The following is a 15,136-nucleotide window of genomic DNA, read 5'->3' on the forward strand; positions in this document are numbered from 1 at the left end:
TATTTTGGTAGTTATGTGATTATTTTAATCAGCATTGGAAAAAATATAACAAATTTAACCTGTGATTTCACTGAAGCTAAGTAAATACAAATTGTAACCTATAGTTACAAAAATTTGGTAAGAAAAACTAAGCATCCCAGCACTTTGGGAGGCTGAACTTGGAGGATTGCTTGAGGCCAGGAGTTTGAGACAAGCCTGGGTAACAGAGCAAGACCTCATCTCTTAAAAAAAAAAAAAAAGAAAAAGAAAAATTAGGTAAATATGTCAAAGAGTACTCAGGTATAGCAAAAATTATGAAGCCTGAATAACTGAAGAAGGACTGGATTTATACCAAAAAAATAAGGTCTGTAAACTGCTGCTTTGCTTCTGAGTTGGCTGCACCTCAGCCTTAGATGCAGGGACTACATTTAAAGGGCACCCTTACCAACCCATGATATAGGCTCAGCTTTGAATTTGGGCAAACACCATACGAAGTCTACAAATAATATCAGCAGAAGTAACAACACAAAACAACTAATGTGGGAGTAAATAGGAGGAACTATTCTGTCACCCTGAGCTTGGTTCCTTAATGTAGCAGGAGGCAGAGGTTGCAATGAGCAGAGATGGTGCCACTGCACTCCAGCCTGGGCGACAGTGCAAGACCCTGTCTCAAAAAAAAAAAAGGCTGGGCGCGGTGGCTCACACCTGTAATCCCAGCACTTTGGGAGTCTGAGGTAGGTGGATTGCTTGAGGTCAGAAGTTTGAGACCAGCCTGGCCAACATGGTGAAACCCCATCTCTACTAAAAGTACAAAAATTAGCCAGGCATGGTGGCTTGTGCCTGTACTCCCAGCTACTTGTGGGGCTGAGGCAGGAGGATCACTCGAGCCCAGAAGGTAGAGGTTGCAGTGAGCCGAGACGGTGCCAGTGCACTCCAGCCTGGGTAACAGAGTGAGACCCTGTCTCAAAAAAAAAAAAAAATCTTGAGATGGAAAGATTATCTTGGATTATTCAAGTGGGCCCAATGGAATCACAAAGTCCTTATAAGAGGGAGGCAGGACATTGGGAGGCCGAGGCGGGCGGATCATGAGGTCAGGAGATTGAGACCAGCCTGGCTAACACGGAGAAACCCCGTCTCTACTAAAAATACAAAAAATTAGCTGGGAGTGGTGGCGGGTGCCTGTAGTCCTGGCTACTTGGGAGGCTGAGGCAGGAGAATGGCATGAACGTGGGAGGCAGAGCTTGCAGTGAGCCGAGATCACAGCACTGCACTCCAGCCTGGGGAACAGAGCAAGATTCTGTCTCAAAAAGAAAAAAAAAGAGGGAGGCAGGAGGGTCAGAGTCAAAGAAGGTGTGACAATGATGAAAGCAGAGGTCAGAGTGATGTGGCTATGAGCCAAGGAATGTAGGCAGTCTCTAGATAATGAAAAAGGCTGCCCTGGAGCCTCCAGAAGGAACACATCTCTGCCTACTGCTTGATTTTAGCTCTGTGAGACCCATTTCAGGTGTGTGTGTGTGTGTGTGTGTGTGTGTGTGTGTGTGTGTGTGTGTGTGTGTTTTAACTAAATATCCAGACTTCAAGGAGACCATTTCAGATTTTTAACCTCCAGAGCTCTAAGATACTAAATTTGCAGCCGGGCGCAGTAGCTCATGCCTGTAATCCCGGCACTTTGGGAGGCTGAGGCGGGTGGATCACCTGAGGTCAGGAGTTTGAGACCAGCCTGACCAACATGGTGAAACCCCGTCTCTACTAAAAATACAAAAATTAGCTGGCCGTGGTGGCAGGCACCTGTAATCCCAGCTACTTGGGAGGCTGAGGCAGAAGAATCGCTTGAACCAGGGAGGCAGAGGTTGTAGTGAGCTGAGATCACGCCACTACACTCCAGCCTGGGCGACAGAGTGAAACTCCATCTCAAAAAAAAAGGATACTAAATTTGTGTTGTTTTTAAGTCGGTTTTAGTTACAGCAGCAACAGAAAACTAATACAAGCACCAACGCACTGAGCTTCATATTGTGGGAGATACAAAGATTAATAACACATAACCTACCCTCTCCAGGTGGATACAATTTAGTAGAAGAGATGAAACACATTACTAAATATGCTAGAACATATCATAAAAGCAGCAGAAAGAATGGCTATGGGAGTCCAAAAGAAAGAAGTCACTCTGCTTCTAGGGTTATTCATACTAGAGGAGGAGGTTTTTGAGCTGATCTTAAAAGGATAATGCAGATTTTCTTTTTCTTTTTGGAGACATGGTCTCGCTCTGTCACCCAAGCTGAAGTGCAGTGGCGCGATCTCAGCGCACTGCAGCCTCCGCCTCCTGGGCTCAAGTTATACATCCACCTCAGCCTCCTGAGAAGTTTGGACTACAAGCGTGAGCCACTGCACACCGCACCCAGGCAGGATAAGTAAATTTTTTTTTTTTTTTTTTTTTTTTACATGGAGTCTCTGTAGCCCAGGCTGGAGCAAAGTGGCGCCATCTCGGCTCACCGCAACCTCCGTCTCCTGGGTTCAAGCAATTCTTCTGCCTCAGCCTCCTGAGTAGCTGGGACTACAGGCACGCGCCACCATGCCCAGCTAATTTTTGTATTTTTAGTAGAGATGGGGTTTCACCATGTTGGCCAGGATGGTCTCTATCTCTTGACCTAGTGATCCACCCGCCTCGGCCTCCCAAAGTGCTGGGATTACAGGCGTGAGCCACCTTGCCCTGCCAGGATAGGTAAATTTTAAGAGACGAATAAAAAAAGGTGGGGAAAGTGGCACACTTTTACAAATTAAATCACAATATAAGGCATTTTTAAATAAACCTATTATTAGTCATTTGATAAAGGAAATACTCCTATAATAAAAAACAATCATGCCCTAACATATCTTTTGTTTTAAGGAAGACACAATTAGATTTGCTCAAACCTAAATAATGACAGCATTGTAATTACAGTTTTAAAAATTATAAATGTCAGTGGGTCCAGTGGCTCATGCCTGTAATCCCAGCACTTTGGGAGGCTGAGGTGAGAGGATTACTTGAGGCCAAGAGTTCAAGACCAACCTGGGCGACAGAGCAAGGCCCCATCTCTACAAAAATAAAAATTAGAAAATCGCTGGGCATGGTGGCACCTGCCTGTAATCCCAGCTACTTGGGAAGCTACGGTGGAAGGATGGTTTGAGCCCAGGAATTTGAGGTTGCAGTGAGCTATGATTGAGCCACTGTACTTCAGCCTGGCAACAGAGGGCGACCTCGTCTAAAAAAAAAAAAAATTATAGTTGTAATATATGCTCATGGTACTAAAAAAACATAAACTGAACAGTAGTGTGTCAAGCAAAAAGTAAGTTTTCTGGCCAGGTGCGGTGGCTCACGTCTGTAATCCAGCACTTTGGGAGGCCAAGTGGTGGCGGATCACCTGAGGTCAGGAGTTCAAGACCAGCCTGGCCAACATGGTGAAACCCTGTCTCTACTAAAAATACAAAAATCAGCCAGGCATGGTGGCACACGCTTGTAATTCCAGCTACTTGGGAGGCTGAGGCAGGAGAATAGCTGGAACTTGGGAGGCAGAGATTGCAGTGAGCCGAGAGCGTGCCAATGCACTCCAACCTGAGTGACAGAGCGAGTCTGTCTCAAAAAAAAGTAAGGTTTTCCTGTCTGTTTCCCATTTGCACTCCCTATTAGAGGAAATCACTGTTTCCTTCTAGAAAAGTTTGATTGAAATAATTATGTATAATACATGTTTCTCTGCATAAACCTACGCGTGTACCCATCCATTTTTTTTTTTTTAATACAGAGATGGGGTCTTACTAGGTTACCCAGGCTGGTCTCAAACTCCTGGGCTGAAGCAATCCTCCCACCTCGGCCTCTCAAAGTGCTGGGATTACAGATGTGAGCCACCATGCCCTGCTTATCCATCCATTTTTTTTAATTATTACTATTTTTGAGACAGAGTCTAGCTCTGTTGCCCAGGCTGGACTGCAGTGGCACAATCTTGGCTCACTGCATCCTCCGCCTCCCAGGTTCAAGCGATTCTCCTACCTCAGCCTCCTGAGTAGCTGGGATTACAGGTGTGTGCCACCATGTCCGGCTCATTTTTGTATTTTTAGTAGAGACAGGGTTTTGCCACATTAGCCAGGCTGGTCTCGAACTCCTGAGCTCAGGTGATCCGCCTGCCTTGCCTTCCCAAAGTGCTGGGATTACAGGCATGAGCCACTGCACCCGGCTTACCCCTCCATTTTTTCACACAAACAGGACCTTGCAAATTATAATGATCTTTGAGAATTTACAATATATAAACATCTTTGTATACTGGTGCACAGAGATCTAGAGACTTCATTGTTATTGCTGTTTTTCACTAATGTCATTTTGTTACAGGAAGGGGGTCCCGATCCAGACCCCAGGAGAGAGTTCTTGGATCTCACACAAGAAAGAATTCAGGGTGAGTTTGCAGTGCAAAGTAGAAGCAAGTTCATTAAGAAAGTAAAGTAGTGAAAGTACAGCTATTCCATAGACAGAGTAGAACGTTCCCAAAAGTAAGAGGAAGAACACGTCCACCCTAGGTACAACACTTGTATATATAGAATAAAAAGAGATCATGGGAAGATGTGCTGTGCTCAAGGGTTTGTGATAAAGGATTAATTTTCTTAATTACTGTATTTTGCAAGAATCGATATTATTATCTTTAAAGCAAAATTAGGAATGCCTTTGTTCTCAAGATACCGGGATAATCAGGACACTCCCAAGTCTGGGTCTGTTTAGTAAGCATTATCAGTTTGTTCCCTTAGTAAACATCTGTACCTTTCTGGTACAGCAGCCCAGCAAGTTCTAGCCTCATTTTCCTAGCCCTCACTCAAGATGGAGTCTGTCTGGTTAGAATGCCTCTGGCAATTCTATTGTACCAGTATTCACTCTAGGAGGCCATATTACATTTAACAATCATTCTCTCTCTTTATTTTATTTTTTTGGAGACAGAGTCTCTCACTCTGTCACCCAGGCTGGAGTGCAGTGGCACGATCACAGCTCACTGCAGCCTCGGACTCCTGGGTTCAATCAATCCTCCCACCTCGGCTTCCTGAGAAACTGGGACTACAGGCGTGCACTACTATACCCAGATAATTTATTTTTAAATGTTTATTTATTAACTTTTATTTATTATTTATTTATTTTTTTTGAGATGGAGTCTTGCTCTGTCGCCCAGGCTGGAGTGCAGTGATGTGATCTCGGCTCCCTGCAAACTCCCCATCCTGGGTTCAAGTGACTCTCCTGCCTCGGCCTCCCGAGTAGTTGGAATTACAGGTGCACATCACCATGCCCAGCTATTTCTTATATTTTTTAACCCCTGACAATCACTACTGTTTTCTATTTCTATAATTTTGTCTTTTCAAAAATGTTATATCTTGCAGGAGGTAACTATTTATTTATTTATTTGAGACAGATGTTTACATATTGTAAATGCTCAAAGATCATCATATTTTGCAAGAGACCAGGTTTCACCATGTTGGCCAGGCTGGTCTCAAACTCCTGACCTCAGGTGATCCACCTGCCTCAGCCTCCCAAAGCATTGGGATTACAGGTGTGAGCCACTGGGCCTGGCCCATGTTGCCCTTTAATAGCCACAGTTCATCTGTCTCCTGCCCCCATTCTCTCCTTAACCCCTGACAACCACTACTGTTTTCTATTTCTATAATTTTGTCTTTTCAAAAATGTTATATCATGCAGGAGGTAACTATTTATTTATTTATTTGAGACAGAGTCTCACTCTATCACCCGGCTGGAGTGCAGTGGTATGATCTCAGCTCACTGCAACCTCCGCCTTCTGGGTTCAAGCAATTCTCCTGCCTCAGCCTCCCAAGTAGCTGGGATTACAGTCATGTGCCACCGTGCCCAGCTAATTTTTGTATTTTTAGTAGAAATGGGGTTTCCCCATGTTGGCCAGGCTGGTCTCGAGCTCTTGACCTCAAGTGATCCACCTGCCTAGGCCTCCCAAAGTGCTGTGATTACAGGCATGAGCCACCGCGCCTGGCCAGGGGGTAACTTTTTAGCATTGACTTAAAATTCAGCATAATAATCTGGAGATTCATGCAGGTTGTGATATGTAATAATAAATAGACCCTTTCTTTTTATTACCAAGTAGTATTCCACAGTATGAATATATCACAGTTTACCCATTCATCCATTGAAAGACATCTGGGTTGTTTTCAGTTTCTGCCTATTATAAATAAAGCTGCTATGAACATTCATATCAGAGTCTTTGTGTGAACATAAGTCTTCATTTCTCTCAGCTAAATGCCCAAGAGTGAAATTGCTGGATCACATGGTATGGTGGTGGTTACCTGTTTAGCTTTTTAAGAAACTATTACTGCAACCAGGCATAGTGGCTCACGCCTGTAATCCCAGCACTTTGGGAGGCCAAGGCGGGCGGATCACCTGAGGTCAGGAGTTCGAGACCAGCCTGGCCAACATGGTGAAACTCTGTCTCTAAGAAAAATACAAAAATTAGTCAGGCATGCTGTCGGGTTCCTGTAATCCCAGCTACTTGGGAGGCTGAGGCAGGAGAATCGCTTGAGCCTGGGAGGCAGAGGTTGTAATGAGCTGAGACCATGAAACTGCACTCCAGCCTGGGCAAAAGAGCGAGACTCTGTATCAAAAAAAAAAAGAAAAGAAAAGAAACTATTACTGCTTTCCAGGTGGCTACACCTCACTTTACATTTCCACCAGCAGAGGATGAGAGATCCAGTTTCTCTGCATCCTTGTCAGAATTTGTTGTTGTCACTTTGTTATTTTAGCCATTCTAATAGGTGTACAGCGATACTTCATCGTGGTTTTTATTTGCATTTCTCAAATGGCTAATAGTGTTAAATACCTTTTTGTATGCTTGTTTGACATCTGTATATCCTCCTCAGTGAAATGTTTGTTTTCTTTTTTAAATTTTGTTTAATGTTTTAAAAATATGCAACACTTCATGAATTTGCATGTCATCTTTGAGCAGGGCCCGTACTAATCTCTGTATCGTTCCGATTTTTTAGTATATGTGCTGCAGAAGTGAGCACAGAATGTTTTTCAAATCTTTTGTTCATGCTCTATTAGGACTGTTTTGTTTTTGCTTTTGTTTTTGAGACGGAGTCTTGCTCTGTTGCCCAGGCAGGAGTGCAGTGGCTCGATCTGGGCTCATTGCAACCTCCGTCTCCCAGGTTCAAGAGATTCTCCTGCCTCGGCTTCCCGAGTAGCTGGGATTACAGGCGTCTGCCTCGACGCCCGGCTAATTTTTGTATTTTTATTAGAGACGGGATGTCACCACGCTGGCCAGGCTGGTCTCGAACTCCCAGCCTCAGGCAATCTGCCCGCCTCGGCCTCCCAAAGTGCTGGGATTACAGGCGTGAGACACCGCACCCGGCAAAAACTGTTGTTTTTTTACTGTTGAGTTTTTTGCGAGTTTTTATCTATTCTAGATACCAGTACTTTGCCAGATATGTGGTTTGCACATATTTTCTCCTCTATTGCTTGCCATTTCTTCCTTATTTTAACAGGGTCTTTCAAAAGCCAAGGCTTTCCTGTGCGCTCGGAGGAGCCATAGCTGCCAGCTAGGCTGGCGGCGGGTGCCCCCAACCCCTGTGGCCGGCGGGGCGAGCTGGCCTGGGGGCGGGGTCCTGTGGGGGGTCGCGCAGGCAGTGTGCCCGGAGCGCCCCCGGCGGGAGCGCAGGCTGCAGGGCGAGAGGGAAGAGGAGGAGGAGGATAAGGTGATGGCGAGAAGATGGAGGAAGAGCAGACGAAGGAAGAGAAAGGAGATGGAAGAGAGAATGTCACCAGAGGAGACCGAAGGAACAAATTTTGACGCTGCAGGAGAAGCTGTGGGCCCGGCAGAAAGACAAGAACCAGCTTTTTCTGCAGCTCAAGAAAGTTTCCATGAGGAAGAAAAACGGAGGCGAAAGGAACAGAGCGATCTGACCTTCTGACATCCGCTGTGAGCCGGTGGAGCCCGATTATTCACGCGGGGACTCGCCTCCTCCTCGGCATGCAGGCAGCGCTGGAGGGCACGATCGCCCGGGCATTGTCATAGCAGCTGACCCAGCCAAGCAGATGTTCAGACCCCACGTGCTTACGACCCGGATGTCCGTGGGCTCAGCGGCGGCTTTTGCAGGGACCCCAGAGCAGGCAGCCTGGGCGGTGCCGCTGGGACTGCTCAGCCCCTACCTCAATGTGGGCCCACACAGCTAGCCTATGGCCCTAGTCGGCAGCTCAGAGCAGTTCGGTGCTCCCTGAGGTGCATTCAGGTCCCAGCCACGACCTTATTTTCTGCTGGGCCACTTTCAGCACACCCACACAGGGTTCCACCTGTGGTGGCGCTCTTTGAAACTGCAGATAGACCATGCTAACCAGCACACAGGTTTCCCTGGTCCATCCTCCCTGACCCCCACGCATCCCCAGGCTCTGCATCCAGGCCCTAGGCTCCTTGCCTAATCCCAGCTCCCCGCGAAGACGCAGCCAGCAGGAATATCTGGGTTTTGCAGCCACCAACCAACCAGGCCCTCAGCAACTCGTCATCCAACACAGCCAGAACCTGTTATGCTGCAAGCGACCGTCAGATAGCTTCAATCTCGCCCTGCCCACACACACACCATGGGTGTGGGTTCCCCCCGAGTGTCCCAGCCCAAGGCCAGTATAATCTACTTGCCATTGGGAGGAGAAGGAAGAGGAGGAGATGGAGAAGGAGGAGGAAGGAAGAAGAGAGCAAAGCGTTTTAAGGATAAGTCCAATTTATCAATTTTTCCTTTTTATTTTTTCATTTGTCTCAAGCATGTTCATAACTGGTCACCAAAGCATTTTCATCATGGCTGCTTTACAACCTTGACCAGTATAATAATTCCAACATTTCTATCATCTCAGAGTTGGCATCCATTGTCTTTTTCATTCAGTTTGAGATCTTCATGTTTTTGTTTTTTTTAAGACGGAGTCTCCCTTTCTCACCCAGGCTGGAGTGCAATGGCACAATCTCGGCTCACTGGAATCTCTACCTCCCAAGTTCAAGCGATTCTCTCACCTCAGCCTCCCGAGTAGCTGGGATTACAGGCACCTGCCATCATGCCCGGCTAATTTTTTTGCTATTTTTGTGGAGATGGGATTTCACCATGTTGGCTAGGCTGGTCTTGAACTCCTGACCTCAGGTGATCCTCCCACTTCGGTTTCCCAAAGTGCTGGGATTACAGGTGTGAGCCACCGTGCCCAGCCACGATTTTTGGCTTAAGTGATTTTCTATTGAAATCTGGAGACTTCTGTATTGTTACGTGACTCAAGATCTTTTTTTCTCTCTGTTTTTTTTTTTTTTTTTTTCTTTTTCTTTTTTTTTTTTTTTAGATAGAGTCTCACTGTGTCGCCCAGGCTAGAATGCAGTGGCGCCATCTCGGCTCACTGCAAGCTTCGCCTCCTGGGTTCATGCCATTCTCCTGCCTCAGCCTCCTGAGTAGCTGGGAATACAGGCGCCCACCACCACGACCGGCTAATTTTTTGTATTTTTAGTAGAGACGGGATTTCACTGTCTTAGCCAGGATGGTCTCGATCTCATGACCTCGTGATCCACCCGCCTTGGCCTCCCAAAGTGCTGGGATTACAGGCATGAGCCACCGCGCCCAGCCCTCTCTCTGTGTATTTTTCTTTCTTTCTTTTTTTTTTTTTTTTTGAGACGGAGTCTTGCTCTGTTGCCCCGTCTGGAGTGCAATGGTGCGACCTCAACTCACTGCAACCTCCACCTCCCAGGCTCAAGTGATTCTCCTGCCTCAGCCTCCTGAGTAGCTGGGATTATAGGCACGTGACACCATACCCGGATAATTTTTGTATTTTTAGTGGAGATCGGGTTTCACCATGTTGGCCAGGCTGGTCTCGAACTCCTGACCTCAAGTGATCCACCTGCCTCAGCCTCCCAAAGTGTTGGGATTACAGGCATAAGCCACCATGCCCGGCCTGTTTTTTAAATCAGTAGACTAACAACTACAATTAGGTGGGAAAACATTCTAATGGATTAACTTCATTCTAACTAGATTACCTGGCTAGGAATATATTTTTATTTTGGTAAAATAGGCATAACATAAAAAGTACCATTTTAACCATTTTTAAGTGTATACTTCAGTAGCACTATGCATATTCATGATATTGATACAACCATGACGGCTATTCATCTGCAAACCTTTTTCCCCAAATTGGAACTCTGTACACATTAAACAGTAACTCTTCATTCTCCCCTCCCCCAGTCCCTGATAACCCTCCTACTTTCTGTTTCTATGCTGACATAAGTGGAATCATATACTACTTGTCCTTCTGTCTGGTTTATTTCACTTAGCATAATGTCTTCAAAGGTGCATTCGTACTGTAGCATGGAACGGAATTTCATTCCTTTTTAAGGCTGAATAATATTCCACTGATGCATAAAGCACAATTTGATTTTTTGTGTTGTTTGTTTTTTGGAGACAGGGTCTTGTTCTGTTGCCCCCGGGCTGGAGTGCAGTGGCGTGATGATGGCTCTCTGCTGCCTTCACCTCCCAGGCTCAAGCAAGCCTCCTGCCTCAGCCTTCCCCGAGTAGCGGGACCACAAGCACGTGCCACCACATCTGGCTAATTATTTGATGTTTTTGTAGAGATGGGGCCTCCCTATATTGCCCAGGCTGGTCTCAAACTTCTGGACTTAACTGGTCTTCATGTCTCAGCCTCCCAGAGTGCTGGAATTACAGGTGTGAACCACCGCGCCCAGCCACACTTGTTTTATCTACTGATCCATCAATGGATGCTTGGGTTGCTGTCACCTTTCGGCTATTGTGAATAATGCTGCTATGAACACTGGTGTACAAATAATCTGTTTGCATCCCTGCTATCAATTATTTTAGGTATATACTCAGAAATGGAATTGGTGGATCATACGATAATTCTTTAATTTTTGGAGTAACTGCTATACTGTTCACAGTGGCTACACCATTTTACATTTCTACTAGCAATGTACAAGGATTTTGGTTTTCCACATCCACACCAACAATTGTTATTTTCTATTTTTAAAATAATTAATAGTCATTTTGGTCAGCCGTGCTGGCTCACACCTGTAATCCCAGCACTTTGGGAGGCCGAGGCAGGAGGATCGCTTAAGCCTAGGAGTTCTCGACCAGCCTAAGCAACAACTGAGACTCCCAACCCTTCCCACCCCCTTCTCTATTTAAAATAATAATAGTCATCTTAATGGGTGTGAAGTGGTATCTCATTGCGGTTTGGATTTGCATTCCTCTAGTGATTAGTGGTGCTGAGCATTTTTCACATGCTCATTAGATCTTACTTCAATCTCTGGCTCTGGCTGCCTTTCTCTGATGCTTCTCTGGCAGGGGAAGGACAGCACAGCCTTCCTACTGCCAGCAGGAGGTGGAAGTCCAGATTTCTCACTCACACCAGAGGGGATGATCCTTGTTACTGCTGGGTGGGGGCTGGAGTTCCTCATGTGGTCTCCACTGACACTACAATGAGGTGGCCTCATGATGACTGTGTGATCAAGTCCTGTTTCCCAGCAGGCCTTCTATGACACCACCTTAGTGGAATCTGAAGGGTCACCTTTGTTCCTGCCCGGTGGGCCTGGAAGTTGAAGCTGCTCCGTGGTCTCCTCTGACAATGTGGTGGTGGTAGTGGCGGGGGTCTGGGGGTGGAGGTTGTCAGAGAACCTCATTACAGCCTCCCAAGGGTAGAATCATGGGCTCCCCAGTTGGCTTTTGCTGGCATGGCTGTGGGTAGGACCACAGCTGCTTCTGTGAAATTTGGCTGAAATAATAGAATTACTGTCTAAAACTTTTCTATCTTCCTGGAATGCCTCTGTCCTGGGTAGAGAAAGCAACCTTTTGCTGGAGCTTTGCTAGTCTATGCCTGTTGGCTTTTCTGGGTTGCTAGCTTCTTCAGTTTCAACTCAGGATATGTGAAGGAAGAAGAAAACCCAGGGAATTCACTATCATGTGTATCTTGAGGTTCCTACCTGTCTGCCTTCTTTTCCCCACCTCCCAGAGTCTTCTCGTGTTTGCTTTATATATAATGTCCAGGGTTTTTAGTTGCACTTAGTAGGAGGAACAGGAAAAATTTTGCATACTCCATCTTTCCAGAAGTAGAAGTAGAACTCATTGTTTGTAATGACTAATACACACAGTATACAATTTATTGACCAATCTCCTTTTGACAGCCATTTAAGTCCTTTATAGTTTTATTATTTTAATAGTTTTTTTCCTATTAAAATAATGAAGGGCCGGGTGCGGTGGCTCAGCCTGTAATCCCGGCACTTTGCGGGGCCGAGAAAGGTGGATCACCTGAAGTCAGGAGTTCGAGACCAGCCTAGCCAACATGGCGAAACCCCATCTCTACTAAAATAGAAAAATTAGCTGGGTGTGGTGGCATGCACCTGTAATCCTGGCTACTCGGGAGGCTGAAACAGGAGAACCACTTGAATCTGGGAGGTGGAGGTTGCAGTGAGCCAAATTGCACCATTTGCACTCCACCCTGGGCAACAGAGAGAGACTCTGTCTCAAAAAACAGAAACAAACAAACAAACAACAAAAAAGAAAAAAGAAAAAGAAAAAATAGAGGAAAAAACTTTTACCTAAAGTATGATTTCCGTTATGTTTAAAAACAAACACACATTCTTGGGGTTGGTGATTGTTTTCTGTCATTTCCAAAAAACGATATAACTATTATTTTTAATGAACTATAGGAATATATAGCTTATATAGGAATATATGTATATATATACAGTTTATATATAAGTATATATACAGTTTATATATAAGTATATATACAGTTTATATATATGTATATATACTTATATACATATATATAAACTTTATCTCATATATATGATAAAGATGAAAGATGAGGCCGGGCAACGTTATGAGAATTAAAAGAGATAAATTCTTGGCCAGGCATGGTGGCTCACGCCTGTAATCCCAGCACTTTGGGAGGCTGAGGCGGGCGGATCACCTGACGTTGGGAGTTCGAGACCAGTCTGACCAACATGGAGAAACCCTGTCCCGACTAAAAATACAAAATTAGCCAGGCGTGGTGATGGATGCCTGTAATCCCAGCTACTCGGGAGGCTGAGGCAGGAGAATCGCTTGAACCCGGGAGGCAGAGGCTGCGGTGAGCCGAGATTGCACCACTGCACTTCAGCTTGGGCAACAAGAGCGAAACTCTGTCTCAAAAAGAAAACAAACAAACAAACATGAAAGATGAGTTTCCGAGTTTCCATCCTGGCTAACACGGTGAAACCCCGTCTCTACTAAAAATACAAAAAATTAGCCGGGTGTGGTGGCGGGCGCCTGTAGTCCCAGCTACGCGGGAGGCTGAGGCAGGAGAATGGCGTGAACCCCGGGGGGCGGAGCTTGCAGTGAGCCGAGATCGCGCCACTGCACTCCAGCCTGGGCGACAGAGCGAGACTCTGTTTTCAAAAAAAAAAAAAAAAAAAAAGAAAGATGAGTTGGTTGTGTCACATGAAGAAGGTAGTATAGAGCCCCAGGTAATGGGGCATAGGAGTGGGATTCCAGATACCAGGCCCACATTTTTGGGGTAAGATTGCCAATCATGGTCTTTCTTCCATCCCTCACAGAGGCATAGGTTTGTCCTGAAGACAAACCTAATTCTGGAGGCTTCATGTAATCTAGAAGAGACGTGCAAACTGATGAAAAATAGTGATTTTTTTTTTTTTTTTGAGACAGAGTCTTGCTCTGTCATCCAGGCTAGAGTACAGTGGCGCGATCTTGGCTCACTGCAACCTCCACCTCCTGAGTTCAAGCAGTTCTCCTGCCTCAGCCTTCCGAGTACCTGGGATTACAGGCACCCGCCACCACGCCTGGCTAATTTTTTGTATTTTTAGTAGAGACAGGGTTTCACCACGTTGGCCAGGCTGGTCTCAAACTCCCGACCTCAGGTGATCCACTGGCCTTGGCCTCCCAAAGTGCTGGAATTACAGGCATGGGTCACCATGCCCAGACAAAATAGTGAAGCTTTGAGGTAAAGTAAAGATGTTGCCCAGGCTGGAGTGCCACAACCATGCCACTGCACCCTCTGCCTCCCAGATTCAAGCGATTCTCCTGCTTTCTTGCCTCAGCCTTCCGAGTAGCTGGGACCACAGGTGTGCGTCACCATGCCCAGCTAATTTTTGTATTTTTGGTAGAGATGGGGTTTCACCATGTTGGCCTGGCTGATCTCGAACTACTGATCTCAAGTGATCTGCCCACCTAGGCCTCCCAGAGTGCTGGGATTACAGGCATGAGCCACTGCTCCCAGCCTTATTTTTCAAAATCAAAAGCTGGCCCCACGTCAGTTCAGATCCAGTGAATCTGGGTGAGAGGGCAGAATCCACAAGTATCTGCATTTCGAATAGATGTTCCCATTGATTTTTATGCATACCACAGTTTCTGATCACCTGATTTGAAGTACAGCAATGTACTTGTATTTTAGTCTTCCTCTATAAAGGCAGAAAAACTTCTGTATCTTGGCTGCACAAAAGAGTTTAATAACCTTGGATCAGCAGAGTCAAAACTAGTTCTTAGCTAGTTTAAAAGTCCTTCTGTGATCCTCCTCAGTTTTCCCCATTTTCTTCAACTCTGTTAATATCTTTACCTATCTTGATGCAAATTATTATTATTATTATTTTGAGACATAATCTTTCTCCATCACCTAGGTTGGAGTGCAGTAGCTGGATCTCAGCTCACTGCAACCTCCGCCTCCCGAATTCAAGCGATTCTCCAGCCTGAGTAGCTGGGATTACAGGTGTGCGCCACCACAGCTGGCTAATTTTTGTATTTTTTACCCCCCAAGACAGAGTCTCGCTCTGTTGCCCAGGCTAGAGTGCAGTGGCGTGATCTTGGCTCACTGCAACCTCCGCCTCCTGGGTTCAAGCAATTCTCCTGCCTCAGCCTCCCGAGTAGCTGGGATTATAGGCGCACACCACCACATCAGACTGATTTTTGTATTTTTAGTACAAAGGGAGTTTCACCAGGTTGGCCAGGCTGGTCACGAACTCCTGACTTCAAGTGACCCGCCCGCCTCAACCTCCCAAAGTGTTGGGATTAGGCATGTGCCACCACGCCTAGACTAATTTTTATATTTTTTGTAGAGACTGGATTTCTCCATGTTTGCCAGGCTGGTCTCGAACTCCTAATCTCAGTTGTT

At 45.9% G+C, this 15,136-nt stretch overlaps 1 non-coding gene across 1 annotated transcript; it reads right to left on the reverse strand.

Moving 5' to 3' along the window:
* Positions 1 to 6,905: 6,905 nt before the first annotated feature.
* Positions 6,906 to 7,011, reverse strand: LOC116481293 (U6 spliceosomal RNA). Its single transcript, XR_004251469.1, has one exon. It is a non-coding gene; the product is annotated as a U6 spliceosomal RNA (small nuclear RNA).
* Positions 7,012 to 15,136: the final 8,125 nt, after the last annotated feature.

Source organism: Hylobates moloch, unplaced genomic scaffold (genome assembly GCF_009828535.3).
Source record: "Hylobates moloch isolate HMO894 unplaced genomic scaffold, HMol_V3 SCAFFOLD_13, whole genome shotgun sequence".
NCBI lineage: Eukaryota > Metazoa > Chordata > Mammalia > Primates > Hylobatidae > Hylobates > Hylobates moloch.